This window comes from Dendrobates tinctorius, unplaced genomic scaffold (genome assembly GCF_039654945.1).
Source record: "Dendrobates tinctorius isolate UK_male_01 unplaced genomic scaffold, ASM3965494v1 ptg000162l, whole genome shotgun sequence".
Taxonomy (NCBI): Eukaryota; Metazoa; Chordata; class Amphibia; order Anura; family Dendrobatidae; genus Dendrobates; species Dendrobates tinctorius.
Window position 1 is genome coordinate 66,374,605 of NW_027361829.1, and position 27,338 is coordinate 66,401,942.

The following is a 27,338-nucleotide window of genomic DNA, read 5'->3' on the forward strand; positions in this document are numbered from 1 at the left end:
GGCTCCAACAACGCCAGTTGGTGTTCAGAAGTGCCGTCTTCACAGAGATAAACACAATAGCTCCTGTGTCAGTGGGGTTCAGTAATGCCAGCTGCTCCCCTGCTGTGTGGATGGCAAAGTCTCCTGCTGCCTACACAGTCACACTACTACTGATTTTTAACCGTGCTCCACTTAGGCTTCTGGCTGCACTGTCTCTAGTATTTCCCCTGGCCTCCAACCCCGCCAGTTGCTGCTCTGAAGTGGCGTCTGCACAATCCACACTTGTTCCTGTGTTACTGGGGCTCAGTCACGTCAATTGATCCCCTGATGTGTGTCCGGCAATGTCTCCTGCTCTGTCCACATTCCCATTACTAGTAGTGGGAATGTGGACAGAGCAGGAGACCTTGACGGACACACATCAGGGGATCAACTGACGTGACTGAGCCCCTGTAACCCAGGAACAAGTGTGGATTGTGCAGATGCCACTTCAGAGCAGTAACTGGCGGGGTTGGAGGCCAGGGGAAATACTAGAGACAGAAGAGCCAGAGGCTTAAGTGGAGCACGGTTACAATCAGTAGTAGTTTACAACCGGTATAAAACTTGCTTCAAGTAGGCCTCAGCCTGCTCCATGTTTGATCCTGGGCTTCAACACAGCTAGTTGTTGCTCGGAAGTGTCGTCTGCACAGACAAAAACACATGCTCCAGTGTTTGTGGGGTTCAGTAACGCCAGCTGCTCCCCTGCTGTGTGGACGACAAAGTCTCCTGCTGCCTCCAAAATCACACTACATCTTATTTACTACTCGCTCCAAGTAGGCCTCAGCCTCCTGCATGATTGACCCTGGGCTCCAACATCGCCAGTTGCTGCTCAGATGGTGTCTTTGGCACGGGTACTCCCTCCTGCCCAGCCTGGTTCCAGCACGCCTGCTGTTTCCGGGTAGTGTCAACGTCACTTTGCCACCAATACGTTGTCCTGTCGTGTTGCGGTCGGGTTAGCCGAGTCTATGGTGCCTGCAGTTTCGGTGCTTCCTATGTGGGCTGCGGATTCTGGTAATAAAGGCTGGTTCCATAGTGCCAATAGGACAAGCACCCCCTGTTGGACTGTGGGTTTCGGTAACTGCGTCCTGCTCGCGGCCTTGCAACTTTGTTTATTATGGGTACCTTGTGCTACCCATCCGGGTTCCAGCACCGTCAGCTGGTTCTCGGCAGTGCCTTTGGCCTAGGTGCCTCCTTCTCGGTAGCCGAGTTCCAGCACCGTCAGCTGGTCCTTGGTAATGCTTTGTAGCACAGGTACCTCCTGCTTATTAACCATGTTCCAGCACCGTCAGCTGGTCCACGGTTGTGCCATTGGCTCTTGTCCCTTCAGCTGCCACTCTGGGTTCCAGCACCGTCAGCTGGTTCTCGTCAGTGCCTTTGGACTAGGTGCCTCCTTCTCGGTATCCGAGTTCCAGCACCGTCAGCTGGTCCTTGGTAGTGCTTTGTAGCACAGGTACCTCCTGCTTATTAATCGTATTCCAGCACCGTCAGCTGGTCCACGGTTGTGCCATTGGCTCTTGTTCCTTCAGCTGCCACTCTGGGTTCCAGCACCGTCAGCTGGTTCTCGCTAGTTCCATTGACTCTTGCAGCTTCTGCTACCCATCCGGGTTCCAGCACCGTCAGCTGGTTCTCAGCAGTGTCTTTGGCACGGGTGTTGTGAGTTCATTTTCCCCTTCGTCACTGAGGTCTGGTGAACTCCCTATTCTGGTAAAGGAAGGTAATGAGCCTGATTATCAGGCACCTGAGCCTAATGATGATGACTGGCTGAGTGGAGTCACGGACTGGATATAAGGCTGCCGACACCCTTCTGCCCTGCAGGTGATTTCTCTGTGGACTTCTAAGAGACCAGTCTGATTCCTGCTCCTCTAAAGCTAAGTTTTCTGCTTTGCCTTTTAGCATTTGTGTTTTGTTTGCCTTGCTTTTCTGGATTCTGCCTTTCCCTGCTGGGGTGAGCTGAATCTCCTTTTGCCTGTTGCTCTGTCTTCAGAATATTCCTGAGTACTGACATAGTCTTTTTGAAGCCTAGCGTCTTCAGGGCCTTTTTCACTGTCAGTTTGTTGGCTCTTATTTTCATAGGGTTTTTCACGGATTGCAGACAGCAGCCTTCCTGTCCTTTCCTATCTAGTTAGCTTGGGCCCCGTCTTTGCTCAGTCTATCTTTCTGTCTGTGTTAGTGTTCTTTCTTCTTGCTTCACCGTCATTATATGTTGGGGGCTGCCTTTTGCTTTGGGGTCTGCTCTGGGGCAGTTTAGATTTCCCTTTCTGTCTTTAGGCTATATAGTCCTCTGGCTGTGATCAAGGGGTCTAGGGCATCGTAGGAACCCCCCACGGCTACTGCTAGTTGTGTTGATAGGTTTAGGGGTCTGCAATCCGATAGCTACCAACTTCTCTGGTTTTCTGGACTTAGCTTGCATTTCTGTTTTTGCCTCCTACGGTGACTCATTCATAAAATAATCACCCGCCATACCGCAGATCCTAGGGTACTCAATAGCAGGAAAGAATTGTGTTTTAAAAAAAAAAAAAGAGTGTGTATATTCTTTCCTCTATATCTCTGAGGCCGTAGGGGGAATTTTTTTTTTTCTCTCAATGGAGATAAAGCAATTGTCTGATCGTGTGGAGCAGCTCGCTGCGGAACTGCGGGGAATTTCCGCCTACCTTGCTCGTTCGCATGCTGTTGAACCAAAGATCCCTACACCTGATGTATTTTTTGGGGATCGATCTAAATTTTTGAGTTTCAAAAATAATTGTAAATTATTTTTTGCCTTGAAGCCTAACTCGTCAGGGAGCTCCGCGCAGCAGGTTAAAATTGTCATCTCTTTGCTGCGTGGCGATCCCCAGGATTGGGCGTTTTCTTTGAAACCAGATGATCCTATTCTGACTAATGTGAACGCATTCTTTCAAGCCTTGGGGTTGTTGTAAGACGAACCTAATGCTATTGATCAGGTTGAAAAGACCCTGTTGGCATTGAACCAGGGTCGAGATTCTGCAGAGTTGTACTGTCAAAAGTTCCGAAAGTGGGCGGTCCTTACTACCTGGAATGATAATGCCTTCGCTGCTCTCTTTCGGAAGGGTTTGTCAGAAGCCGTAAAAGATACTATGGTGGGATTTCCTGTTCCCTCTGGTCTGGACGATTCTATGTCATTAGCCATTCAGGTTGATCGGCGTTTACGTGAACGCAGGATTGCACGAGAGGTGTTGCCACCGGTTGAACAGACGTCTGAACCTATGCAATGTGATAGAGTTTTGTCCAGGGAGCAACGTCAGGAGTTCAGAAGGCGTAATAAGCTGTGTTTTTTCTGTGGAGATGCCTCGCATATTATTTCTGTTTGTCCTAAACGAGAGAAACGCTTTGCACACACGTTTTCTGTTGGTGGTGTTCAACCTAAGTTTCTTCTGGCAATTACTCTGATCTGCTCCCTGTCCACATTTTCCGCCAAGGCTTTTGTGGATTCAGGAGCAGCGCTAAACCTAATGGACTTGGATTTTGCTAAACGTTGTGGATTTCCGATGACACCTCTGCAGACGCCTATCCCTTTGAGGGGGATTGATGCTACTCCTTTGACGAAAAATAATCCTCAGTTTTGGACCCAGGTGGTCATGCGGGTCGTCCCAGACCATCAAGAAAATTGCAGATTTTTGGTGTTGCATGGTCTGCATGATGCTGTTGTTCTGGGGTTTCCCTGGTTGCAAATTCATAATCCAGTTTTGGATTGGAAATCTGTGTCTGTGGTGAGTTGGGGTTGTCGGTGTGCCTTTAGTGAGGCTCCGGTTTTTTCCACCTCTCCTCAGTCGCATGATGTTCCTGACTATTTGGCGGACTTTTATGATGTATTTAGCGAGAATGAGTCTGCATCTTTGCCTCCTCATAGGAGTTATGACTGTGCTATTGAACTGAGCCCGGGGTGTAAATTTCCCAAGGGTCGGCTCTTCAATTTATCTGTACCCGAGCACGAGGCTATGTGATCCTATATTAAGGAGGCGTTGGAGAAGGGTCATATTAGACCATCCTCTTCACCCTTGGGTGCCGGTTTTTTTTTGTGGCCAAAAAGGATGGTTCTTTAAGGCCTTGTATTGATTATCGTGCCCTCAACAAAATTACTGTTAAATATCAGTATCCGTTACCCCTGATTTCAGATCTATTCTCTAGAGTTAGAGGTGTTTGCTGGGTTACCAAGCTTGACCTCAGGGGGGCATATAATCTTATCCGCATTAAGCATGGGGATGAATGGAAGACGGCGTTTAATACTCCGGAGGGACATTTTGAGTACCTGGTGATGCCTTTTGGGCTCACTAATGCCCCTTCTGTCTTCCAGTGCTTCATGAACGATATTTTCCGAGACTTTGTCGATAAATTTTTGATTATCTATCTGGATGATATTTTGATCTTCTCCAAGGATTGGGATTCTCATGTGGAACATATTTGGACTGTGTTCAAGATCTTGAGGGAGAATTCCCTGTATGTCAAAGGATCGAAATGCCTTTTTGGAGTACAGAGGATTTCATTTTTGGGATTTATTTTGTCTCTGTCAACTATTGAAATGGACCCGGCCAAGGTACAGGCCATTTTTGATTGGGTTCAGCCCACTTCTTTGAAGGCCCTCCAGAAGTTTTTGGGTTTTGCTAATTTTTATTGGAAATTTATAGCAAAATTTTCTAGTATTGCCAAGCCATTGACTGATCTGACTAAGAAGGGTGCTGATGTGTTGAATTGGTCTCCGGAGGCTGTTGCTTCCTTTCAGGAGCTGAAGCGAAGATTTACCTCCGCCCCGGTTTTGCGGCAACCTGATGTCTCACTCCCGTTCCAGGTAGAGGTGGATGCTTCTGAGATTGGTGCAGGAGCTGTTTTGTCCCAAAAGGATCCTGTAACATCTAAAATGAATCCCTGTGCTTTCTTTTCCCGAAAGTTCTCTCCATCTGAACGTAACTATGATGTGGGGAATCGGGAACTGTTGGCCATGAAATGGGCATTTGAGGAGTGGAGACATTGGTTGGAGGGAGCTAAACATTAAGTTGTGGTCCTCACTGACCACAAGAATTTGATTTACCTAGAGTCGGCTAAACGCTTGAACCCTAGACAGGCTAGGTGGGCCTTGTTTTTTACACGTTTTGATTTTGTGGTCTCTTTTCTTCCTGGAACTAAGAATGTCAAGGCAGACGCCCTCTCTAGGAGCTTCTTTGCTGATTCTCCTGTGGTGACCAAGCCTGCTACCATCTTAGGCGAGGGGGTAGTTCTTTCTGCCATCTCGCCTGATTTGAGACTTGCTCTGCAAGAGTTCCAGGAGGACAAACCTGAGCGTTGTCCCAGTGGAAAGTTGTATGTTTCTGACCAGTGGAAGAAGAGAGTGATGTCTGAAGTTCATTGCTCTGCATTGGCTGGTCATCCAGGTATTTTTGGTACTAGAGATCTGGTGAGTCGCTCTTTTTGGTGGCCCACCTTGTCTCATGATGTCAGGAATTTTGTGCAGTCCTGTGGGACTTGCTCCCGGTCTAAATCTTGTTCTCACTCTAGTGGGTTGTTGATGCCTTTGCCGGTCCCCAGGAGGCCATGGACCCATATTTCAATGGATTTCATCTCTGATATGCCGGTCTCTCAAAGAATGACTGTTATTTGGGTGATTTGTGATAGGTTCTCTAAGATGGTTCATCTTGTACCACTCCCTAAGTTGCCGTCTTCCTCTGAGTTGGTGCCCCTGTTTTTGCAACAGGTGGTTCGCTTGCACGGGATTCCTGAGAACATTGTGTCTGACAGAGGAGTTCAGTTTGTGTCTAGATTTTGGAGGACTTTCTGTTCCCAGCTGGGAATTCAGTTGTCCTTCTCCTCTGCTTTTCACCCTCAAACCAATGGGCAGACAGAGAGAACAAACCAGACCTTGGAGTCATATTTGAGATGTTTTATTTCCGCTGATCAGGATGATTGGGTTTCATTTTTGCCCTTGGCCGAATTTGCTTTAAATAATAGAGCTAGTTCTGCCACTTTGATGTCACCTTTTTTTTGTAACTTTGGGTTTCATCCTCGATTTTCTTCAGGGCAGGTGGAGCCTTCTGCCTGCCCAGGTGTTGACACTGTGGTGGAGAGAATGCACCAGATCTGGGACCAAGTGGTGGATAAGTTATCTCTCTCCCTGGAAAAGGCCCAGCGGTTTTCCAATCGACATAGGACCATTGGTCCCCAGTTTAAGATTGGTGATATGGTATGGTTATCATCATAAAATATTGCTATGAAGGTGGCTTCTCCTAAGTTTAAGCCTAGATTTATTGGACCTTACAAGATTTTGGAGATTATTAATCTGGTCTCTTTTCGTTTGGCTCTTCCTGTCACATTTAAAATCCATAATGTGTTCCATAAGTCCTTGTTGAAGAGGTTTGTTGAACCAGTTGTTCCTGGGGTGGCACCTCCGGACCCTGTATTGGTTGAAGGTAACATGGAATATGAGGTAGAGAAAATACTGGATTCCCGTCTGGCTAGACGGAGACTCCAGTATTTGGTTAAGTGGAAGGGTTATGGTCAGGAGGATAATTCCTGGGTCTCTGCCTCTGATATTCATGCCAAAAGATTGGTGCGTGCCTTTCATCGGGCTCACCCTGATCGCCCTGGTGGCATGGTTGAGGGTTCGGTGACCCCTCCTCAAGGGGGAGGTACTGTTGTGAGTTCATTTTCCCCTTAGTCACTGAGGTCTGGTGAACTCCCTATTCTGGTAAAGGAAGGTAATGAGCCTGATTATCAGGCACCTGAGCCTAATGATGATGACTGGCTGAGTGGAGTCACGGACTGGATATAAGGCTGCCGACGCCCTTCTGCCCTGCGGGTGATTTCTCTGTGGACTTCTAAGAGACCAGTCTGATTCCTGCTCCTCTAAAGCTAAGTTTTCTGCTTTGCCTTTTAGCATTTGTGCTTTGTTTTTGTTTGCCTTGCTTTTCTGGATTCTGCCATTCCCTGCTGGGGTGAGCTGAATCTCCTTTTGCTCTGTCTTCAGAATATTCCTGAGTACTGACATAGTCTTTTTGAAGCCTAGCGTCTTCAGGGCCTTTTTCACTGTCAGTTTGTTGGCTCTTATTTTCATAGGGTTTTTCACGGATTGTAGACAGCAGCCTTCCTGTCCTTTCCTATCTAGTTAGCTTGGGCCCCGTCTTTGCTCAGTCTATCTTTCTGTCTGTGTTAGTGTTCTTTCTTCTTGCTTCACCGTCATTATATGTTGGGGGCTGCCTTTTGCTTTGGGGTCTGCTCTGGGGCAGTTTAGATTTCCCTTTCTGTCTTTAGGCTATATAGTCCTCCGGCTGTGATCGAGGGGTCTAGGGCATCGTAGGAACCCCCCACGGCTACTGCTAGTTGTGTTGATAGGTTTAGGGGTCTGCAATCCGATAGCTGCCAACTTCTCTGGTTTCCTGGACTTAGCTTGCATTTCTGTTTTTGCCTCCTACGGTGACTCATTCATAACACACGGGTACTCCCTCCTGCCCAGCCTGGTTCCAGCACGCCTGCTGTTTCCGGGTAGTGTCAATGTCACTTTGCCACCAATACGTTGTCCTGTCGTTTTGCAGTCGAGTTAGCCAAGTCTATGGTGCCTGCAGTTTCGGTGCTTCCTATGTGGGCTGTGGGTTCTGGTAATAAAGGCTGGTTCCGTAGTGCCAATAGGACAAGCACCCCCTGTTGGACTGTGGGTTTAGGTAACTGCGTCCTGCTCGCGGCCTTGCAACTTTGTTTATTATGGGTACATTGTGCTACCCATCCGGGTTCCAGCACCGTCAGCTGGTTCTCGGCAGTGCCTTTGGCCTAGGTGCCTCCTTCTCGGTATCCGAGTTCCAGCAACGTCTGCTGGTCCTTGGTAGTGCTTTGTAGCACAAGTACCTCCTGCTTAGTAACCGTGTTCCAGCACCGTCAGCTGGTCCACGGTTGTGCCATTGGCTCTTGTTCCTTCTGCTGCCCCTCCAGGTTCCAGCACCGTCAGCTGGTCCTCGCTAGTTTCATTTGCTCTTGCAGCTTCTGCTACCCATCTGGGTTCCAGCACCGTCAGCTGGTTCTCAGCAGTGCCTTTGGCCTAGGTGCCTCCTTCTCGGTATCTGAGTTCCAGCAACTAGAGTTGAGCGACTTTTGGTTTTTTAGGGTCGAGTTTCGTTTCGTGAAACCCGACTTTTCCAAAAGTCGGGTCGAGCAAGATCGTCCGATTATAGGGAAAAGTCAGGGTCGTCCCGAAACACAAAACCCAATGTAAGTCAATGGGGAATAAAAGTCGGCAGTGAGAGGAGGACAGGAAACACACCTACAGTGCCCATTTGAATGCCAAAAGCATCAATTCTTCTTACTTAAGCTTGTCAACCTTAATTAACTTCATAATACAAGTTACGCACTGAAAAATGGGGGTTATTTGGCTAAAGTTGTGGGGGGGGAGGGCTGGCTGCAGGTTTTCATGTGCCCTGGGCGAAAGAGCGCCCCTTTAACACATACCACAACTCATCATGCTCCGATACGGCAGAGAAATAGCGGTATAGTACAATGAAAAATACTTCACTTTTTACATCTCATGACGAGGCCCATCTATTTCTCCATACAGAATCATTGGTCCCATATAATGTTTGAAACAGTATATGATGAGCTCCACATAATGCTACAGTATATGTTGGTCCCCATGAATGAAGCTCCACTGTCTTATGGGCCCAAATAATGCTCCAAACATAATGGGCCCCATTTCTAATGCTCTAGTGTATAATGGGCCCTGTAAATGCTGCTCCAGTGTCTGATGTCCACCTTTGGAATGTTCCAGTGTATGGTGGGCCCCATCTATCATTCTCCAGAGTATAGTGCTCCCCAAAAATTGCTGTCCCAACATTGAAAACAATCAAATAAGTCTCCTCGCTAGGGAATCCCTGTACTTGTCTGGACTCCTCGTCGTCCCCATCTTCCATCTCACTGCACAGTATTTCAACTTTGCAAGTGCTGTGATCCTGAGCAAGCAGGGGGGGCCCACTCGTTGGCGACGGCACTGGCACAGGGCCCCTGATAGTACGGTGGTGTGTCTGATGGCGGGTGGGCCGAACCTGCACTTTCATCTGCAGCTTCCTCTTTGTCACCGTGTAAGATGGAACTGTATATGGGAAGGGTAACCTGAGTTTCATCAGGGTCAGATTCAGGTCGTGTAGCGTGCGAGGGGAATGTAGTGGTCTGGGTCAATGTACCAGCAGATTCATCGAGCAGTGGCTGGGCATCAGTGCACTTGTGTCGCCCCCAGGAGTACGGTCGCCACAGTGGCATTACCTTCTTCCTAGGGAGTGTGATGTCATGCTTGGGAGCAACGAACGATCTCTCTAGCAGGTTAACTGATTGGGCGGCGTTATTCCCACGAGTCATGACCCTCCAAACAGCGTTCATGAAGGCAAAGTGTTTGTTTTACGTGGGCAGTATGGTTGCAAAGCTGAACCTTAAAGGAATGTCCAGAAGGGCACCACCAGGAGTGGAGCCTACGGTTAAATTCGACTCCACCTGGGAAACCTCAACCATGCCAGCAACAGAACATATGCACACATTGCAAGCTTAATTCCGTTAACGAACGAGACTCCGTCATGCCCCGCGGTCCGAGTCCGGCTTACTAGAGGGACACGTGAGGCTCTGGCACATGAGATTGGCCAATAACTGGTGTGTCATGCCCTTACATGTCCGTGGCTGCATGTGCGCTACACTGAAAAGGCCAGCGTTTGTCGCTTACAGGTGCAGATAACCCGCTGAACAACGTTAGTGATGGGGATCACTGATTACAATTATTACCCGCGAACAATGATTTCCCAGTAAGTGCAGGTCAACCGCAGTCCCGGAATTAGGCCTAACCGTCATTCCTGAAAAAATGAAAAACTTACGTGTGCAAACCACAGGTGCTGTAGCTTGCTTAACAGCTCGCCAGCCGTTCTCACGCCCAGTATGGATTGCACGTGATTGCACAAAGGTTAGAAAGGGTACTGTTTCCCCGGATAACATGTATGGATAGCGTACACATTCAAAATATATGTCTATACATCAGGAGGCAGGCTCAGACGGTGTTAGGCCCAGTATGGATTGCACGTGATTGCACAAAGGTTAGAAAGGGTACCGTATCCCCAGATAACATGTATGGATAGCGTACACATTCAAAATATATGTCTATACATCAGGAGGCAGGCTCAGACGGTGTTAGGCCCAGTATGGATTGCACGTGATTGCACAAAGGTTAGAAAGGGTACCGTTTCCCCGGATAACATGTATGGATAGCGTACACATTCAAAATATATGTCTATACATCAGGAGGCAGGCTCAGACGGTGATAGGCCCAGTATGGATTGCACGTGATTGCACAAAGGTTAGAAAGGGTACCGTATCCCCAGATAACATGTATGGATAGCGTACACATTCAAAATATATGTCTATACATCAGGAGGCAGGCTCAGACGGTGTTAGGCCCAGTATGGATTGCACGTGATTGCACAAAGGTTAGAAAGGGTACCGTATCCCCGGATAACATGTATGGATAGCGTACACATTCAAAAGATATGTCTATACATCAGGAGGCAGGCTCAGACGGTGTTAGGCCCAGTATGGATTGCACGTGATTGCACAAAGGTTAGAAAGGGTACCGTATCCCCAGATAACATGTATGGATAGCGTACACATTCAAAATATATGTCTATACATCAGGAGGCAGGCTCAGACGGTGTTAGGCCCAGTATGGATTGCACGTGATTGCACAAAGGTTAGAAAGGGTACCGTTTCCCCGGATAACATGTATGGATAGCGTACACATTCAAAATATATGACTATACATCAGGAGGCAGGCTCAGACGGTGTTAGGCCCAGTATGGATTTCACGTGATTGCGCAAAGGTTAGAAAGGGTATCGTTTCCCCGGATAACATGTATGGATAGCGTACACATTCAAAATATATGTCTATACATCAGGAGGCAGGCTCAGACGGTGTTAGGCCCAGTATGGATTGCACGTGATTGCACAAAGGTTAGAAAGGGTACCGTATCCCCAGATAACATGTATGGATAGCGTACACATTCAAAATATATGTCTATACATCAGGAGGCAGGCTCAGACGGTGTTAGGCCCAGTATGGATTGCACGTGATTGCACAAAGGTTAGAAAGGGTACCGTTTCCCCGGATAACATGTATGGATAGCGTACACATTCAAAATATATGACTATACATCAGGAGGCAGGCTCAGACGGTGTTAGGCCCAGTATGGATTTCACGTGATTGCGCAAAGGTTAGAAAGGGTATCGTTTCCCCGGATAACATGTATGGATAGCGTACACATTCAAAATATATGTCTATACATCAGGAGGCAGGCTCAGACGGTGTTAGGCCCAGTATAAATTGCACGTGATTGCACAAAGGTTAGAAAGGGTACCGTATCCCCAGATAACATGTATGGATAGCGTACACATTCAAAATATATGTCTATACATCAGGAGGCAGGCTCAGACGGTGTTAGGCCCAGTATGGATTGCACGTGATTGCGCAAAGGTTAGAAAGGGTACCGTATCCCCGGATAACATGCATGGATAGCGTACACATTCAAAATATATGTCTATACATCAGGAGGCAGGCTCAGACGGTGTCAGGCACAGTATGGATTTGACGGCCAGATTACACAGCGGAGGAGCAGGGAGAGGTAAAGATTGCAAATGCTGGGGCCCTGCCCAAGCAAGGGGGGCCCACTCGTGGGCGTCGGTACTGGCACTGGGCCCCTCATAGTACGGCGGTGTGTCTGACGGCGGGTGTGCACCACCACCGTCAGAGACACTTGATTGCACTATGAAGGACCCTGTGCCAGTGCCCGCGCCCAAGAGTCGGCCTACCCACCTGTCCAGGGCAACGGCACTCGCACGGTGTTGTGCGCTAGGTGGTGACCCCGGCCATGGGGGGGGGAGGCAGCACAGTTAGGGAGTTTTAGAAAGTGGCATATGTTGATGTTGGACATTCAGCTGATGCAAAAGGTGCAATAGGTCAAGTCCCAGGAAGAGGTGGACCAAAGCAAACCATTTTTCTGTCACCCTATGTGTCATCAGGGGAAGGTGGGACAAAATCCTTGGAAACCCATGCGTGGTTCATTTTAATGAAGGTTAGATCATCCACATTTTGGGTTGACAGACGGGTCCTTTTTTCTGTCAGGATTGATCCAGCTGCACTGAAGACTCTTTCCGATAGCACACTTGCAGCTGGGCAAGCGAGCTCCTGTAAGGCATATTGTGCCAATTCAGGCCAGGTGTCCAGTTTAGCGGCCTAATAGTCAAAGGGGAATGACCTGTGTGGGAGAACATCGATATGGGAGGAAAAGTAGTTTGTAACCATAGTTGACAACTGCTGTCTCCTGTCACTTTCCATCGATGCAGTATCACCAGTTGTGTGAGCGGTATTTGAAAAATCAGTCCACAACATTGTCATGAAACCCCTGTCTCCAACGCCACTTCTGCTGTGTGCACCACGAACACCTCTGCCAAGCTGCCCCCGGCCCGTACGGCTCGTGTGAGAACCATCACCGCTGCTGTGTGCTGGGAATGCCTCAAGCAACCGATTTACCAGAGTTGCTTGTTTATTAGCCAATATTAGGTCAAGGTTCTCCTGTGGCATGATGTTTTGTAATTTGCCATTATAGCGTGGATCCAAGATGCTGGCCAACCAGTAGTCGTCATCGTTCATCATTTTGGCAATGCGGGGGTCCCTTTTTAGGATCTGCAAGGCATAATCTGACATGTGGGCTCATGTTCCCGGTGTCAATGATGCACTGCGAGTGCTGGTTGGAGGAGCACTTTCTGGCAAATCCACATCCCTCCAGTCACGCACAAACCCTGTACCAGACCTTGCCACGCCAACATTTTCACTTGCCCCACGAGATGCATCCTCCTCCCCTAAGTAATCATCCCCATCATCCTCCTCCTCCTCCTCTTCTTCCTCCACCTCGTCCAGGAGAGGTCCCTGAGCAGACAATGGCTGAATGTCATCAAGGATTCCCTCCTCCTCTTCCTCCTCATCAACATTGGCTGCAGAAGCCTGCTCCTTAAGGTGTGTCAAAGTTTGCATGAGCAGACGCATAAGTAGGATGCTCATGCTTAGGATGGCGTCGTCTGCACTTACCAGCCGTGTGCATTCCTCAAAACACTGAAGGACTTTACAGAGGTCTTTCAGCTTCGACCACTGCACACCGGTCAACTCTATGTCTGCTCTCAAAGTGCCTGGCCGTGTATCCTCCCACAAATGCATTATGGCCTGCCTCTGCTCGCACAGCCGCTTAACCATGTGCAGGGTGGAGTTCCACCTTGTTGCAATGTCGATAATGAGGTGGTGGTTGGGAAGGTGGAGCAATCGCTGCAGCTTCTGCATACGAACGGAGTGTACAGGCGACCGGCGGATGTGCGCGCACAGTCTTCGCACCTTCTGGAGTAGGGCTGTTAACTCCGGATAATTTTTGAGGAAGCACTGCACCACCAGGTTCAAGGTGTGAGCCAAGCAAGGTATGTGGCTGAGTTTTGAAAGGGCTATGGCTGCCACAAAATTATGCCCGTTATCACTAACTACCTTGCCTGCCTCAAGATGTACACTGCCCAGCCATGACTCAGTTTGTCGCTGAAAGTACTCGGCCAGCACCTCAGCGGTGTGTCTGTCGCCCAAACACATCATCTGCAACACTGCCTGCTGACGCTTTCCACTAGCTGCTCGATAGGGGGACACCTCGTGTGCAACAGTGGCAGCTGCAGATGGAGTGCTCGTACGACTGCGCTCTGTGGACGAGCTTTCGCTTCTGGAGGAGGAGGAGGATGAGGAGGGTCGAACGCCTACAGCCAACTGTTTCCTATACCGTGGGCTAGGCAGCACTGTCCCACCACCGCTGTCCCCTGTGGACCCTGCATCCACCACATTAACCCAGTGCGCAGTGATGGACACGTAACGGCCCTGGCCATGCCGACTGGACCATGCATCAGTTGTGAGGTGCACCTTTCCGCTCACTGACTGCTTGAGTGCACGGACAATGCGGTCTTTCACATGATGGTGGAGGGCTGGGATGGCTTTGCGAGAGAAGTGGCGACTGGGTAGGTCATAGCGTGGTACTGCATAGGCCATGAGTTCGCGGAAAGCTGCGCTTTCCACCAACCGAAAGGGCATCATCTCAAACGAGATTAGTTTGGCAATGTGGGCGTTCAAACCCAGTGTACGCGGATGAGAGACTGAGTACTTTCTTGACCTACTCATAGTGTCTGGGAGGGTGAGCTGGACTTGAAAGCTGCATATGGTGGAAGTAGCGGTGGACAGGGCGGACTGAGAGAGGGTTGATGATGGAGTTGGTGTTCTTTCTGATGGCCTAGAATCAGTCTTTCGTTGATATAACAGTGGGATTCCCTGACTGATGTGGCCTTGCAACGACACCTCAACATTTGATGCTGTGCTAACCGGTGGGCTTACAGTGGGGGAAACAATGTAGCGTTGCTGACTACCTTCGTTGTGATCAGTTGCACATGTGGCACTTGAGGTTTGGTGTTGTGTCCACGCTTGCAAGTGCATGCTGGTTAAATGTCTAAGCATGCAACTGGTATTCAAATTTTTCAGATTTTTCCCTCGGCTAAAGGTCTTTGCGCACTTCTTACAGATAACCTTGGCCTGATCATGAGGATTTTGTTCAAAAAAGTGCCACACTGCACTCTTCCTACTTTGGCAGACATTTTGCGGCCTAGCACACCGTCATCTTTTGACCCTCTGGACAAGCTGTCCAGCAACTCTTTTGATGTTTGGAACCTGTCTTTGGAGTGCTCCGGGCCTGCCAGATAACAGCTGTTGCGATGTCGATGTCTGCTTTGGATGCTCCTCATCTGAGCTATTGGAAGCAGCACCCTCTTCCCCCAATGGATGCCAATCTGGGTCAACAACTGGGTCATCCATCACCTCCTCTTCTATGTCATGTGCACCTTCCTCTGTGTCACCGTGTATGGTGGTATAGTGTGCGGGAAGGGGCACCTGAGTCTCATCAGGGTCAGAATCTGGCTCTGTACACTGCGAGGACAATGTAGTGCTCTGAGTGAATGTACCAGCAGAATCATCCATCAGCGGCTGTGCATCAGTGCACTCCATGTCAGATTCATCTTGGCCTGGGTAATTCACCATTTCACTTGATAATCCAGGCATGGTATGTGAAAACAGCTCCATGGAGTAATCAGTAGTATGGCCTGCGTCATCCTTCAATCTTGGTTGGGGTGAAGGACACAAGGAAAGGTGTGGTTCATGAACATGAGCCTCCAATGACGACTCAGTGCTTTTACTTTTTACAACTTCAGAAGAGGAGGCGATAGAGCTGGAGGCTGAGTCAGCAATGTAAGACAAAACTTTTTCCTGATGCTCTGGCTTTAAAAGCGGTTTGCCAACTCCTAGAAAACTAAGCCTTCGAGGCCTTATGTAGCCAGACGATGACGCAGGCTCAACACCTCCTGCATTCGGTCCTATTTTGCTCTTGCCACTACCATCAGATCCACCACCAACACCATCATTACCAGCTGCCAACCCCCGCCCAATTCCACGGCCTCTTCCACCAGCCTTTCTCATTTTTGGTAGAAATGTAGACAAAATCCAACAAACTATATAGTAATGTAAAACAAGGTACAAGGTGTCTATAGGACAGGGGAGATTTTGAATTTCAGCAGACACTTGTGGACACTGGACACTTTTGGATTGTGTGAGGCCCAATGAATATCTGAGCGCTATGTGACAGGCTCGTTGGCACAGCTGTGAGCAAAGTGACTAGAGGATAAGGGAGATTTTGAATTTCTGCACACACTGGACACTTTTGGATTGTGTGAGGCCCAATGAATATCTGAGCGCTATGTGACAGGCTCGATGGCACAGCTGTGACCAAAGTGACTAGAGGATAAGGGAGATTTTGAATTTCTGCACACACTTGTGGACACTGGACACTTTTGGATTGTGTGAAGCCCACTGATATCTGAGCGCTATGTGACAGGCTCGATGGCACAGCTGTGCCTGTGACCAAAGTGACTAGAGGATAAGTGAGATTTTGAATTTCAGCAGACACTTGTGGACACTGGACACTTTTGGATTGTGTGAGGCCCAATGAATATCTGAGCACTATGTGACAGGCTCGATGGCACAGCTGTGACAAAAGTGACGAGAGGATAAGGGAGATTTTGAATTTCTGCAGACACTTGTGGACACTTTTGGATTGTGTGAGGCCCACTGATATCTGAGCGCTATGTGACAGGCTCGATGGCACAGCTATGACCAAAGTGACTAGAGGATAAGGGAGATTTTGAATTTCTGCACACACTTGTGGACACTGGACACTTTTGGATTGTGTGAGGCCCAATGAATATCTGAGCGCTATGTGACAGGCTCGATGGCACAGCTGTGACCAAAGTGACTAGAGGATAAGGGAGATTTTGAATTTCTGCACACACTTGTGGACACTGGACACTTTTGGATTGTGTGAGGCCCAATGAATATCTGAGCGCTATGTGACAGGCTCGATGGCGCAGCTGTGACAAAAGTGACGAGAGGATAAGGGAGATTTTGAATTTCTGCACACACTTGTGGACACTGGACACTTTTGGATTGTGTGAGGCCCAATGAATATCTGAGCACTATGTGACAGGCTCGATGGCACAGCTGTGACCAAAGTGACTAGAGGATAAGGGAGATTTTGAATTTCTGCACACACTTGTGGACACTGGACACTTTTGGATTTTGTGAGGCCCAATGAATATCTGAGCGCTATTTGACAGGCTCGATGGCACAGCTGTGACCAAAGTGACTAGAGGATAAGGGAGATTTTGAATTTCTGCACACACTTGTGGACACTGGACACTTTTGGATTGTGTGAGGCCCACTGATATCTGAGCGCTATGTGACAGGCTCGATGGCACAGCTGTGACCAAAGTGACTAGAGGATAAGTGAGATTTTGAATTTCTGCACACACTTGTGGACACTGGACACTTTTGGATTGTGTGAGGCCCAATGAATATCACAGCGCTATGTCACAGGCAGAAATTGGCTAGTGTATCACAAACTACAAGGTGTATGTAGAATTGGGCAGAATAGGAATCTCCCTAGAGTGCAGGTCTGTAAGAACAGAACATGTCCTCGTTTTATTCTCACAGAGTGACACACTGATAGCTTCACGGTACTGTGTGAGGAGCGTACACCGCTGTATGGTGTGAAAAAATGCACGCTCAGTACCTCAGCAGGACAAAAAATTGGGATTGCTTTTAAAAAAGCAGTTTGCGAAGCAGTGGGTAAACAGCAATGCAGGAATGTCAGGAAGCCTTAGAAGGCAGCCCAACAACCAACACCACTGATACACCACTATATAGCCTCCCCTTGCACTGCACACACAGTGACTGATGTGTTGTACAGGCAAAATCGCTAGCAGCAGAAGCAGTTTTTTTTTTCTTCTCAGCAGGACAAAAAAAAAAATTGGGATTGCTTTTAAAAAAGCAGTTTGCGGAGCAGTGGGTAAACAGCAATGCAGGAATGTCAGGAAGCCTTAGAAGGCAGCCCAACAACCAACACCACTGATACACCACTATATAGCCTCCCCTTGCACTGCACACACAGTGACTGGTGTGTTATACAGGCAAAATCGCTAGCAGCAGAAGCAGTTTTTGGTGTCTTCTTCCCTGCCTAATGCTCTCCCTACAAAATCATCAGCAGCAGCAGCTCTCCCTATTCTGAGATCAGCATGAGTAACATGGCGGTCGGCGTGCACGCCCTTTTATACCCCCTGTGACGCCCCCCAAAGCAAGCCAATCACTTGCATGGCCTTCGGAAAGATGGTGGTGACCCGTGCCTATGTCATCACGTTGCCCTCAGTGTCCGTGGATCCTGATTGGCTGAAAAAGAGCGCAAAACAAACTTTTGAAACGCGACTTTGGCGCGTAAGTCGCCGACCTCGTGGCCGACCTCATCCTAGGGTCGGGTTTCGTTTCATGAAACCCGACTTTGCCAAAAGTCGGCGACTTTTGAAATTTTTCGACCCGTTTCGCTCAACTCTACCAGCAACGTCTGCTGGTCCTTGGTAGTGCTTTGTAGCACAGGTATCTCCTGCTTAGTAACCGTGTTCCAGCACTGTCAGCTGGTTAAATGGTTATGCTATTGGCTCTTGTTCCTTCTGCTGCCCCTCCCGGTTCCAGCACCGTCAGCTGGTCCTCGCTAGTTTAATTTGCTCTTGCAGCTTCTGCTAGCCATCCGGGTTCCAGCACCGTCAGCTGGTTCTCGGCAGTGCCTTTGGCCTAGGTGCCTCCTTCTCGGTATCCGAGTTCCAGCAACGTCTGCTGGTCCTTGGTAGTGCTTTGTAGCACAGGTACCTCCTGCTTAGTAACCGTGTTCCAGCACCATCAGCTGGTCCACGGTTGTGCCATTGGCTCTTGTTCCTTCTGCTGCCCCTCCGGGTTCCAGCACTGTCAGCTGGTCCTCGCTAGTTTCATTTGCTCTTGCAGCTTCTGCTACCCATCCGGGTTCCAGCACTGTCAGCTGGTTCTCGGCAGTGCCTTTGGCCTAGGTGCCTCCTTCTCGGTATCCGAGTTCCAGCAACGTCTGCTGGTCCTTGGTAGTGCTTTGTAGCACAGGTACCTCCTGCTTAGTAACCGTGTTCCAGCACTGTCAGCTGGTCCACGGTTGTGCCATTGGCTCTTGTTCCTTCTGCTGCCCCTCCGGGTTCCAGCACAGTCAGCTGGTCCTCGCTAGTTCCATTTTCTCTTGTTCCTTCTGCTACCCATCCGGGTTCCAGTATCGTCAGCTGGTTCTCGGCAGTTCCTCAGCCTTCTTGTACCTTCTGCTACTTTAATAAATTAGATTAAAAACACATGTGACATGCACACATATGAACAAGTCGGTAGGACACTGTTCATACCACCCACCGACTCAAACACAAACAGAGAACACAGAATGACAATTGTGCATAAATATCCTGCAGTAAAACGTATAACAGTAGTCAGCAAGTGCTGATGAAAAGATGATAACAAATACAGGGTATTTAGTCGACACTTTTTTTGCAAAAATAAATCAATTTTTTTTGCAAAAAATCAAGCTGCGTCACCGCGTCAAGGTAACCCTATTGAAGCAGTCCCTATCTAATGTATTTAAAACCTGAACATGTGAACAGTGTCTAAATGAACAGGATGAAGATAGGCCGCTTCCTAGTATGGGCACGTGGTGTAAGCCAGCTCTTTATGTGCATGTCACACAAAAGAGGGGTGGGGTCTCTCAAATCATGCATAGGCACGGAAAAAACTGGATTAAAAACACATGTGACATGCACACATATGAACAAGTCGGTAGGACACTGTTCATACCACCCACTGACTCAAACACAAACAGAGAGCACAGAATGACAATTGTGCAGAAATATCCTGCAGTAAAACATATAACAGTAGTCAGCAAGTGCTGATGAAAAGATGATAACAAATACAGGGTATTTAGTCGACACTTTTTTTGCAAAAAATTGTATATCAAGCTGCTTCACTGCATCAAGGTAACCCTATTGAAGCAGTCCCTATCTAATGTATTTAAAACCTGAACATGTGAACAGTGTCTAAATGAACAGGATGAAGATAGGCCGCTTCCTAGTATGGGCACGTGGTGTAAGCCAGCTCTTTATGTGCATGTCACACAAAAGAGGGGTGGGGTCTCTCAAATCTGCTACTTTTCCAAGTTCAAACTTGTGGAAATGGTTTTTGGTTCTCACTCTGGATCTCCCTGACGATGACCCTGAAGACGACGACCCTGAAGACCACACTGAAGAAGACCAAAAAGATGACCCTGAAGAAGATGACCAAGAGGACAAAGAACATGAAGACAACCACCAAGATGCAGAACAACAAGAGACAGAAGACCAAGAAGCAGAAAAACCAAAAGCAGAAGAACATTAAGCATAAGACTAAAAATCAGAGCAAATGATATTATCTAAATTATAAGCAGAAGAAGACTAAGCAGTGTATGGGGGTGAGTCCGTTCCTCCTCGTGGTGCCCCTGGAAAATGGCTGCTGCTGCAGGCCAAACTGAACACGGACAAATCCTGTTGTAAATCTTTTGTGACTGGCAGAACGGAAGGTGTAATCTTCAAACTTTTATAGATAACAACTACAGGAATGCCTGTCACAAATAAGAATATGATGAAGAAGAATAGGAAGAAGATGAAGAAGTAGAATATGAAGAAGAATAATCGTTGAATAAGAAGAATATGAATAATGTACAAAAAAAGAATAATAGGAAGAAGAAGAAGATGAATAAGGTGAAGAAGAAGTTGATGAAAAAGATGCTTCTGCTGCTGCTGAGGATGATGAAGGAGAAAGTGTGGGAAAAGTAAAAAAGATGGTGAAGAGCATGGAAGTAGTGAAACATTCATATCTGACAAAATATAAAAGAGGTTAACATAGTCAATATCTTTGTAACTCCGAACGTCTTTAAAAAAAAAAAAATTAATTCCTGCTATTCCATTTGATTGGGCTAAACCTCTATGGCTTTAATGTCTGCTACACCTCCCACAATACATTCTACATTATTATTAGTTGATTGTTCATGTAGAATTAACCTACAAGGAAAGAAAGGGTTTTTTTTAATTCCGATATTTCTGTTCCATTGACTTGAATGGGACTTCCGGGATCGGAATCGGTGATACCCGATACTTTTTTTATATCGGCCGATCCAATCCGATCCGATATTTTTCAATATCGGGTGGTATCGCTCAACACTAATTGCACTTGATAAATTGACGGATTGCTGTAAAATCACCATAAAGTACAGGTTATTTGATGCGATGGTGAATTCTCTGTTCTCACAAATACTATAGAAGAATGAAAAGACCACAAGTTTAATGAAGTGACAAATGCACTTTTCTTTTTACAAGGCAATCACAGACTGCATTAATAAGGCTGCGAGACAGGAAAAAAAAGTAGCAGATTCTTCTTCCAGGGTGATAAATTACACATTTAGAAGGTAAGCGTTCATCAATTTGCTTACATCTGCTGCCCTTGGAATACAGTCATTGCTGGTCGTAGTTGCATGTACAGGGCCATCAGTTTAGATGGGTTTTCCGTGACTACAATATTGATGGTCTATCCATAGGATCTGGAGCCAATCAGCTGGTTGAAGGGATGGGCACAGCACCAGACCATTGTGGTGGTCATGCCTGGTACTGCAGCTCAGTATAATTTATAGTGTAACCTGCAGTAGAATGTCTGTCTCTAGTTCCTCTCTCCATAAAACTTTATAAGCACCAACTGACATCTCTTATCTCAGTAATCGGAAAGTCTGTCTTCACTGAACACAGATCTTAACCATCACTTGAGTGAAAAATCAGTCCAGGAGGAGGAGAAAGCAGGTTTATCTGATAAGATATTACAACGTTGCTTATTTTATATGTGTACCATTGATTTATGCAATAAAAATGTAAATGACGGCTACGCTTAAGTGAATAGAACAAAACTGCAATACCAGGAATAGCCACTATAAGGTGTATGGAACTGTGCATGGTAGGTAGACAATGCAGGGAAGGCTGCTCTTGCTGGAGTGCTGTGACCAGCTGATTGGCCAGGATAGCAAGGGATGGATACCCATTCATCTGATGGGATCAAAGATCAATATTCTTGTCCTGGAAATTCTGTTTAACCCCTTCATGACCCAGCCTATTTTGACCTTAATGACCTGGCCATTTTTTGCAATTCTGACCAGTGTGCTTTTATGAGGTAATAACTCAGGAACGTTCATGTTAGTGGTAAATTTAGGTCGATAATTTTTGCTTTTATTTCTGAAAAAAAACGGAAATTTGGCGAAAATGTTGAAAGTTTCGCAATTTTCAAATTTTGAATTTTTATTCTGTTAAACCAGAGAGTTATGTGACACAAAATAGTTAATAAATAACATTTCCCACATGTCTACTTTACATCAGCACAATTTTGGAAACAAATTTTTTTTTGTTAGGAAGTTATAAGGGTTAAAAGTTGACCATCGATTTCTCATTTTTACAACAAACTTTACAAAACCATTTTTTTAGGGATCACCTCACATTTGAAGTCACTTTGATGGGTCTATATGACAGAAAATACCCAAAAGTGACACCATTATAAAAACTGCACCCCTCAAACTACATTCAAGAAGATTATTAATCCTTCAGGTGCTTCACAGGAACTAAAGCAACGTGGAAGGAAAAAATGGATATTTTAAGTTTTCCAACAAAAATTTCCTTTTAGCATCAATTTTTTCATTTTCACATGGGTAACAGGATAAAATGGATCCTAAAATTTGTTAAGCAATTTCTCCTGAGTACACCGATACCTCATATGTGGTCATAAACCACTGTTTGGGCGCACAGCAGGGCTCAGAAGGGAAGGAGCGCCATTTGACTTTTTGAATGGAAAATATGCTGGGATATTTAGCGGTTGCCATGTCACGTTTGGAGAGTCCCTGTGTGCCTAAACATTGGAGCTCCCCCAGAAGTGACCCCATTTTGGAAACTAGACCCTCCAAGGAACTTATCTAGATGCATAGTGAGCACTTTGAACCAGGGCCGCAGCTATAATGAGCCAAGTTGAGCCAGGTGCTGAAGCGGCAGGCAATAGGGGGCAGCATTATGCGCTCTTCTACCCACAGCAACTACAATTTAGCCTCTGCACGCTGGTGCTGCAGTCGTGCAAGAGGCTGTAATTGATGAGATCACAGGAGGGAAGGAGTCAGGGCCCCCTGATCATGTGACCCTGACTCCTCCCCTCCTATGACCTCATCACAGGTCCTGTGCGCATCAGCCCTTGTTTTATGCAGGACTCTGCTGTCTGTGCTGGCTGTCATCGTCCTGGATGAGGGAAGTTTATTTGTGGGGTCAGGGGGGTTTACAGGGTGTATGTGGCAGAGCCGCGAGTGTGTGAGGTGTACGGAGCAGATCTGCAAGTGTACGAGGTGTACGGAGCAGAGATGTGTACGGAATGGAGCTGTGTGTGTACACGGAGTGCAGCCGTGTGTGTGTATGAGGTGTACGGAGCAGAGCCGAGAGTGTGTGAGGTGTATGGAGCGGAGCTGTGTGTCTACGCGAGGTGTACAGAGCGGAGCTGTGTGTACGAGGTGTAAGGAGCAGAGCCGCGTGTGAATGAGGTGTAAGGAGCAGAGCCGCGTGTGAATGAGGTGTAAGGAGCAGAGCTGCGTGTGTATGAGGTGTAAGGAGCAGAGCCGCGTGTGTACGAGGTGTATGCAGCAGAGCCGCATGTGTATGAGGTGTAAGGAGCAGAGCCGCGTGTGTAAAAGGTGTAAGGAGCAGAGCCGTGTGTGTACGAGGTGTAAGAAGAAGAGCCGTGTGTGTACGAGGTGTAAGAAGCAGAGCTGCATGTGTATGAGGTGTAAGGAGCAGAACCGCGTGTGTATGAGGTGTAAGGAGCAGAGCCGCGTGTGTATGAGGTGTAAGGAGCAGAGCCGTGTGTAAGAAGCAGAGTTGCATGTGTATGAGGTGTAAGGAGCAGAGCCGCGTGTGTATGAGGTGTAAGGAGCAGAGACGCATGTGTATGAGGTGTAAGGAGCAGAGACGCGTGTCTACGAGGACCGAGGTGTACGGAGCAGAGCCTCCAGTGTGTGAGGTGTACGGAGCGGAGCCGCGTGTGTATGAGGTGTAAGGAGAGGAGCCGCGTGTGTATGAGGTGTAAGGAGCGGAGCCGCATGTGTGCGAGGTGTAAGGAGCGGAGCCGCGTGTGTGCGAGGTGTAAGGAGCGGAGCCGTGTGTGTGCGAGGTGTAAGGAGCGGAGCCGCGTGTGTGCGAGGTGTAAGGAGCGGAGCCGCGTGTGTGCGAGGTGTAAGGAGCGGAGCCGCGTGTGTGCGAGGTGTAAGGAGCGGAGCCGCGTGTGTGCGAGGTGTAAGGAGCGGAGCCGCGTGTGTGCAAGGTGTAAGGAGCGGAGCCGCGTGTGTGCGAGGTGTAAGGAGCGGAGCCGCGTGTGTGCGAGGTGTAAGGAGCGGAGCCGCGTGTGTGCGAGGTGTAAGGAGCGGAGCCGCGTCTGTGCGAGGTGTAAGGAGCGGAGCCACGTGTGTATGAGGTGTAAGGAGCAGAGCCGCGTGTGTATGAGGTGTAAGGAGCAGAGCTGTGTGTGTATGAGATGTAAGGAGCAGAGCCGCGTGTGTACGAGGATTGAGGTGTACGGAGCAGAGATGCACATGTACAAGGTGTAGGGAGTGGAGCCGTGTGTGTGTAGGAGGTGTACGGAGCAGAGCCTCGAGCATGTGAGGTGTAAGGAGCGGAGCCGCGTGTGTACAAGGTGTAAGGAGCAGAGCCGCATGTGTACGAGGGGTAAGGAGCGGAGCCGCATGTATACGAGGTGTAAGGAGTGGAGCCGCGTGTGTACGAGGTGTAAGGAGCAGAGCCGCGTGTGTACGAGGTGTACGGAGCGGAGCCGTGTGTGTGTACAAGGTGTATGGAGCAGAGCCTCGAGTGTGTGAGGTGTACGGAGCGAAGCCGCGTGTGTACGAGGTGTAAGGAGCAGAGCCGCATGTGTGCGAGGACCGAGGTGTACGGAGCAGAGCCGCACGTGTGCGAGGTGTAGCGAGTGGAGCCGTGTGTGTGTACGAGGTGTAAGGAGCAGAGCCTCGAGTATTTGAGGTGTACGGAGCGGAGCCACGTGTGTACAAGGTGTAAGGAGCAGAACCGTGTGTGTACGAGGTGTAAGGAGCGGAGCCGCGTGTGTACGAGGTGTAAGGAGCGGAGCCGCGTATGTATGATGTGTAAGGAGTGGAGCCGCGTGTGTACGAGGTGTAAGGAGCGGAGCCGTGTGTGTGTACAAGGTGTATGGAGCAGAGCCTCGAGTGTGTGAGGTGTACGGAGCGAAGCCGCGTGTGTACGAGGTGTAAGGAGCAGAGCCGCATGTGTACGAGGACCGAGAGCAGAGCAGAGCCGCACGTGTGTGAGGTGTACGGAGTGGAGCCGTGTGCGTGTACGAGGTGTTCGGAGCAGAGCCTTGAGTGTGTGAGGTGTACGGATCGGAGCCACGTGTGTACGAGGTGTAAGGAGCGGAGGCGCATGTGTACGATGTGTAAGGAGTGGAGCCGCGTGTGTACGAGGTGTAAGGAGCGGAGCCACGCGTGTGGGAGGTGCACGGAGCAGAGCTGCACTTGTACGAGGTGTACGTTGTAGAGATGTGTAAGGAGTGGAGCTGTGTGTGTACAAGGTGTATGGAGCAGAGATGTGTACGGAGTGGAGCTGTGTGTGTACCAGGTGTACGGAGCAGAGCCGCGAGTGTGTGGGGTGTGCGGAGCTGTGTGTGCCAGGTGTATGGAGCAGAGCCACGTATGTGCGAGGTGTATGGAGCAGAGCCGCATGTGTACGGAGCAGAGATGTGTACGGAGCAGAGCCGTGTGTGTGTACAGAGCGGAACCGTGTGTGTTCACGGAGTGGAGCCGTGTGTATGGAGCGGAGCATCGCATGTGCGAGGTGTACGGAGCGGAGCAGCGCATGTGCGATGTGTATGGAGGGGAGCAGCGCATGTGCGAGGTGTATGGAGCGGAGCAGCGCATGAGCGAGGTGTAGAGAGCAGAGCAGTGCATGTGCGAGGTGTACGGAGCAGTCGCGTGTGTGTGAGGTGTATGGAGCGGTACCGCGTGTGTACGAGGTGTATGGAGCAAAGTCGCATGTGTACAAGGTTTACGGAGTGGAGCCATTTGTGTACAAGGTTTACAGAGCATAGCCACATGTGTACAAGGTGTACGGAGCAGAGCCGCATGTGTACGAGGTTTACAGAGTGGAGCCGTGTGTGTGCGAGGTGTACAGAACGGAGCCGTGTGTGTATGAGGCCTAAAAAGCAGAACCGTGTGGGTATGATGTATGCGGAGCCATACGTGTACAAGGTGTATGGTGGGGAGCATTCATACCTCCCAGCGGGACAGTCCCGATTTTGAGAGAGATTCTGCCCCACTGCCCCGGCTGGGAGCTTACTTTTCCCGCGGACACAGGAGTACACGGCGGAGCACCGAGCAGCACTTTATAATTCGCCCGTGACGTTCCACTGGAAGTGACGTGCTAGAAGCTGACTGGAAATGAGGTAATTTCGGGAGGAGATTGTGACGGAACCATGGAGGCACTTCAGGGAATGCTTCAGATCCATCACCGTATCCTCCCCCAACAGCGCGGACAGCAGGATCACCGTGGACTCGGGATGCTGGCCATGTGAGCGGATCATGATATGTCCTGCATCGGGAGGCTCAGGTGGGCTCTACAGTGGGAGCCGGGCTGCTGTAGTATCTTTATTGAATCTTTCATTCTCTCTCTCTTTCTTACCTTCTTCTTTCTTTCTTTCTATGTTATTTCTTTCTTTCCCCTCTTCCCCTCTTTTTTTCTCTCTCTGTTCTTTCTTTCTTTGTCTCTGTTTTCTTTTTCTCTCTGTTCTTTCTTTCTTTTCCTCAGTACAAGTCAGTGTGCCCACAGTACCAGTCGAATAAGAGGGGTAGGAAACTAGGTGACACTGGTCACATTGAGCCTCTCATACTTTTTACTGGTGTATAATCATATGCCCTGAGCACCCCCATAAAGTGGACCAGCGCCAGACAACAGGGTACAAGCAAATCACTATTACTATCAGTCCAAGTGGACAATTATATAGGCAAAGTTAATGATGTCCCTGTGCCAAGCACTGCGGAGGATCAGAATACACTGAGGAGACCAGAACAGCGGGGTTTGGGTAGAAGAAATATATGGGGCCCATTAACACTGTATGAAATAATATATGGTGCCCATTATGCTGTATGAAGTAATATATGCTGCCCATTATGCTGTACGAAGTAATATATGGTGCCCATTATCCTTTATGCAGTAATATATGGTGCCCATTATGATGTATGAAGTAATATATGGTGCCCATTATACTGTATGAAGTAATATATGGGGCCCATTATGCTGTATGAAATAATATTTGGGGCCCATTATACTGTATGCAGTAATATATGGTGCTCATAATACTGTATGAAGTAATAAATGGGGCCCATTATACTGTATGAAATAATATATGGTGCCCATTATACTATATGCAGTAATATATGGTGCTCATAATACTGTATGAAGTAATATATGGGGCCCATTATACTGTATGAAGTAATATATGGGGCCCATTATGCTGTAAGAAGTAATATATGGGGCCCATTATGCTGTATGAAATAATATTTAGGGCCCATTACACTGTATACAGTAATATATGGGGCTCATTTTACTGTATGAAGTAATATATGGTGCCCATTATACTGTATGAAGTAATATATGGTGCCCTGTTATGATTGAGTCACCGTGGAGGAAAAAACAAAACACAAGCTCAGCCCAGAAAATTAGAGAGGTTGGAAACTAGCGGA

General features: G+C 48.2%; 1 protein-coding gene across 1 annotated transcript in view; it reads left to right on the forward strand.

Annotated features, from left to right (window-relative positions):
* The window catches only part of LOC141052596 (microtubule-associated serine/threonine-protein kinase 3-like), a 109,362-nt gene that overhangs the window by 10,986 nt on the left and 71,038 nt on the right, over positions 1 to 27,338 (forward strand). The window contains exon 2 of the mRNA XM_073549825.1: positions 20,884 to 20,972. The gene's annotated coding sequence lies outside the window, so the exon portion shown is untranslated. The remainder of the gene's footprint in view (positions 1 to 20,883; positions 20,973 to 27,338) is intronic.